General features: G+C 29.3%; 1 long non-coding RNA gene across 1 annotated transcript; it reads right to left on the reverse strand.

The window, feature by feature from the left end:
• Positions 1-2,695: 2,695 nt before the first annotated feature.
• LOC110599187 (uncharacterized) lies at positions 2,696-4,723 on the reverse strand. Its single transcript, XR_013424598.1, has 3 exons — positions 4,549-4,723; positions 3,849-3,917; positions 2,696-3,073 (listed from the first exon to the last, which is right to left on the reverse strand). It is a non-coding gene; the product is annotated as an uncharacterized LOC110599187 (long non-coding RNA).
• Positions 4,724-5,740: the final 1,017 nt, after the last annotated feature.

Consider the following 5,740-nt stretch of genomic DNA (forward strand, 5'->3'; position numbering starts at 1 on the left):
TTTGTGGTTTTGAAAGTATAAATAGTTTTCATTTTCAGAATGCTAGTTACCTCAATTTTCTGATGTTTATTTTTCTTTTCTGGAAAGACAATAAATCTTAACATGTTTTTCTCTTATGAGCCCTTGATATACACATTAATTCCTAATTATACATATTTGGAGAATAAATAAATTATCCATTTTACAATAATAGAATATTATGGTGGTGTTAGAAATATATTCACTAAAAAGAGATTGATCTGCATATAGATCTAAATAGATCTAAGTTAATTTAGAGGTGAATTAAATAAATGATCTGCTATGAAAAATAGAGGAAGTAAAATTTCCTCTACTAGTTTTGTTTTGTTTTTTTATGCGTTCTTTTTAGATATACATGACAGTTCCTCTACTGGGTTTATGTTGGTTTTTTTAATGTTTGGCTCAGAATTTTTTATTTTTTATTATTTCTTACATACATCACAATAGAGGAGTGCATTACATTCAGAATTTTTTTGCATTGCAATTCTTAATACACCTTTATACCACAATTTTTCAAATCTCTGTTTGTATATAAGGTATGTTGACACCAAATTTACATCTCCATACGTGAATTTTGTATAATGATGACCGTCTCCTTCCACTATCCTTGCTATCCTCTACTGGTTTTAAAAGTTACTATTAGTAAACCAATGGAACTTGAACAGGAGAGCTGGAATTGACGTGTTTTCTTATAAATATTTTAAATCAATTTCCAATATGTCATTTTAATACTTTCTTCCAAAATTGCTTTGTTTGATTAGCATCAGCATAGTATACAATGTGAATGTTTTTAGGATTCTGCAAATATTTCTCATTTTCCAAATTAAAGTTTCACAAAAGAAGTCAGTCCTGATAGACAGAAAGATGAAGAATAAAGTTGTTTACACTAGGAAAAGAGTGTTGATATGAAATGGAAATTGTGATCACCCTGAATTCTTACTCTGACAGTGACTTGAAAACAATTGCTATGGAATTTTTTGCACTTCATTTTATTTCTCTACAACCAAGGAAAAGATAAATCACTCAACCCAAATATATTATTGGCCCACAAGACACTGATTCAACTCATCATCTAGAGATTTAATTCTGCTTCCAGCTGGATTTTGACTATTGGCAACTTCTCTAGCAATTTTCCCCCATGTGAATTACAATCTGGGAATTTCAGCATCTCATTTTTTAACTTGTCAGTTTTCTCTCAATCAAGTCTCCTTTCAATTTTTCTTCTAGAATAATTTCATGTATCAAATTCAAAATTTTTATACTAGTTCTAATTTGACATATGTTGTCTCTGATAGTCACATAGAAGTGTTAAAACTACCAGAGATGTAAAGAAAACATATCAAAAAAAATCTGCTTAGTTTCACTTTATGTAAACTTATAGTTGGTTTTATTTTTATCCTTAACAATTTATTGATATTTTTATGTCAAGGACAATCTTCATGAAAGTTTTTACTATAGTATCTCCTATTTTTACTTCAAACTGCTATTTCAGTTCAAAACCAGGAATCCCCATGTGTCACTGTTAATAAAATATTAGAAATAAAAATACATATTTGTATTCTAACTTCATGAAATGTTTTTATTTTCATTGGTGTATGTGTGCGTGAGAGAGAGAGAGAGAGAGAGAGAGAGAGAGAGAGAGAGAGAGAGAGAGAGTGTGTGTGTGTGTGTGTGTGTTGCTAAAGATCAAACCTACGGGCCACCCATATGCATGCTAGGCAAGTCCTCTACCACTGAGCTACATCCTCAGTTTCAACATTCATTTTTTATGTACACAAAAAACAAATGTTAATTTCATGTCTCCTTCATATCTATTACTTCCCTGTTTGGAATTCTTAATAAGTAGCTATGTTACCATCTCAAAGCTATATATTTAGATACTTTGACTTAAATTACTATACATTAACAGAACTTAAAATCCTTTTACTCGTTTTTAAATTTTAGGTGTAAAACCAAGGCGACTGTGATAAGATGATAACATTTGTGTTTAGGTTCAACAAATACACACATAAAATATATTTTCAGATACTTAAATTATTTGAAAGTGATTCAATTCCCTACTAATACTAGAATAGAATTTTCCTTCTTGAAAGTTATCAAGAAGACTCATTAACTGTTATTCAAGGACAGAGCTTACTAATGAAAGGTAAAAAATTTTGTCACATTCACATGTTAACTTACAAAGATTGTTTCATCTTCCTTATACTCATCCCCAATTCAAAAATTTATGACCAGTTTTATAAGACAAGAGATTCCAGTCTTTTATTTCTTCCCTTAGATATTTGAACACCATTATATGCAATTATATCCTAATATTTTAGAAGATAATAAAATTTTAAAGCAATTTTACATTTAAAAAACATGTTCAAGTTACCAATAAACATAAGGACATAAAAAATTAAACTTAAACTAATATCTGTGGGGCTGGGGTTGTGGTTCAGTGGTAGGGTTCAAACCTCAGCACCACATGAAAATGAAATAAAGATATTGTGTCCACCTACAACTAAAAAATAAATATTTTAAAAAATTAACATCTGTTACTTTAAACTATATTTATCAAGCATTTAATAAGAAATTCTAAGTATATACCTTTTATATGATTCAAGGACTGGGATATATAAACTCAAAACTAAAATTATCACCATTGAAAAAAAATTCTGACGTGAGACCTTTGAAATAGTCATCATTAAATTTTTATTTCAAAGATCCTCATATATTTTAGGTACACACACAATATATGATTTTTTTAAAAGTAACCCATTTCTCATTAGCAGTTTTAAAACAACATTAATTTGTTTATATAAACTAGAATTTAAGGATAAATATAAATAACCTTATGTGCTATTAACACACAGTACAACTTCTCTAACATAAAAGTAAACTTAAATTATACTTCTTGAAACCAATCATGCTTAGAACATGCACAATCAAAATTTTATTAGCATTACACAGTCTAAGGAGGTTCCATTTGTTACAGTGATCTGCCATTAATTGCACACAGTATTTCGGAATAACACTTTGGAATATTCTTCCCAGTCTCTCATAGTGGCAAGTTCTGGAACATTTAAAAAGAAGATTTGAGTTGGAAAAAACAAGCATCTTGGACATCTAAATAAGATTAAACAAGTTATTAAACCAAAATAAATTTTTCTATTGAAATAGGTATAATTGATTTTGTGTGCTTTCTATAATTTTTTCCTATAAAGTGTCCTTTAAAGACACTTCTAGAAATGTTTTGAGATAGTTGCATTATTGGAATAAGTTTTTAGCCTTCTAAAGTGATCACCTTAAAAAACAATCTTCATTTGGAATCTTTTTTTTAACTTCATTACTTCCCATCTCAAACAAATGCATAACACTTTCTTATTTATATATTAATAAAGGAAAAGGAGATCACTGGTAAATTCCATAACTGATTCTCTAAATATTAAGATGGTTTTACAACAAAGATGGTTTTACTCAGGAGACAATAATGAGATCAGGGCTCCTCAATCTTAGCATAATTGACTTTTGGGGCTGGATAACTGTGAGGGCTGTCCTGTGAGTTTTAGGTTGTTTAACAGCATCCTTGGTCTTTACTCACTTGATGCTATAGTAACCCCCTAAAATGTGACTATAACAAAATGTCTCCAGATGTTACTGAATGTCCTCTGTGGAGGCAAAATCATCTCTGAGAACTACTGTATTAGGTGATTAGAAATTTACTTCTGTCCCCAAGAGCATAAAACACAATAAAATATATTTAGAGAACATTGTTACACATTCTAAATTTCCAAAATTAAATAAGTATAAAGAATGAATGCCATTATAATTTTTCTGGCTACACTCACCTTCAAAGACATCTTTGTGATAAGATGATATACTGAACATACGCAAAATCTGTTCTTATAAGGCACAGCCTAGTAATATTAAAATATTTAGGTACATATTAATACACTTAAATACAGATATAGATATGATATAGATAAAATAATGCTTTAATGAGCCTGTAAATCCGTACATACTGTTAGCAAATAATGCCTTAAAGCAGTGTGACCATTTAATATCTGTTCAACAACCTCAAACTTAAAAATAGGGTGCACTTTATTATAATTGACACATAAATTTTAAAATGACCTCCTGTGAGGGAAAACTATACAAAATTAAGGTGGTAACCATTTACATAGAACCCTACTATAATTTTAAACTCACCAATCAATTGTCTCTTGTGTTATTTGCTTTCTCTGCAACATCCAATTTCTGTATAAGTGTTGTCTTTTTATATCTACCATGACAGTTACTTTGTCAAGACCTAGCCCTCAAATGAAGTGAAAAATACATTTCTTGAGATTTAAAATTTCTTCCACTTACCAATTTTATCTAAACATTACATACTTAACACAATAAATCACTTGTGACAAATTAACATTGAAGCACTCTTAAACACTCAACTGCAATAATATTATAGTGAAATAAAACAATAAAATAGAATCACTACTAACAATAATACCTCAACAAATTCTTTCCTTCTTTTACTTCAAATCAACTTACCTCATTTCTGACTTAGCCAATATAATATGTTCATAGATTACTGTGCCGGCCATTTCTACTGAGCTAAGACCAACTACAAGGCTCGGTTTAGAGCTACTAGAAAACATTACTACTAAAAACCCTTATCGCAAATGAATAAAAGATTCCCAATGGTTAGAATTCCCTGTATACTGAAGAACACCATAAAGCATAAGTTATTAAGAGTATAATATTATGGATCATGACTGTCCCTAAATAAAGCTGAAAGCTTGTCATAAAGTTGAAATGATATCCTGGTAAATTGATAAAATTAATATACAATTTTAAGTCACAATTGCTTAACCATAAAGAGGCCTCTTGGCTGTACTGCTTTTCTTTTAATTAAATTAAAAAGTCTCCTCTGTAGTTATTGATGTGTGAACATATTTCCATAGAGAATTATTTAAATGAAGAGCAAAGCATTCAAATACAGTCAAATATGATTGTTTGAAGATACTATGCATTCATTCCATAGGAGAGTATTCAAATATAAAATCAAAAGTAAAGCATGCCATAGGTAATTACTAGTGGCTCAGCTGTCAGTTAGTCAAATCAACTAAAAGACCAATTATTCTAAGGCTACCCAGGATGGAAAAGCTCATTGTTGACATTAGGTTGCATTAGGTTGTTTTAAGATAGTTATTGCTCCATTTTATAATAATTCCCCAACAAGAACATTTAGTATGTAACTTCATATGTAATTAATCATCCCCAAATTTTAAATTTTTAACATTTGGAGACAAATATTACTTTTAAGTAATATGAAAGTAAGATATAAAATGAAAATTGAAAATAAAATTTCAGATTATTATAATATTTTTCTAATTAATTTTTTTCCAGTTTTTTCATCAATATAATTCAAGAAATTCAACTTAATATTCATTTATATAGCTAACTTCTGAGCCTGGAATTGTACTTTAAGATAAGTTGAAATAATACATTAAGAATACTAAAAGGGACTGGGGTTGTGACTCAGTAGTAGAACACTTGCCTAGCATGTGCAAGGCTCTGGGTTCAATCCTCAGCAGTACATAAAAACAAATAAATAAAATAAAGATTTTTTTTAAATAATACTAAGAAAAAATAGGCAGTGTTTTTAAATTTGAGAAAGCACTGAACAACCACATATAGAAAGACTCAGGTAAATGCCAAAAGAAAATGACATATGTGTTTA

Source organism: Ictidomys tridecemlineatus, chromosome 8, assembly GCF_052094955.1.
Source record: "Ictidomys tridecemlineatus isolate mIctTri1 chromosome 8, mIctTri1.hap1, whole genome shotgun sequence".
Classification (NCBI taxonomy): domain Eukaryota; kingdom Metazoa; phylum Chordata; class Mammalia; order Rodentia; family Sciuridae; genus Ictidomys; species Ictidomys tridecemlineatus.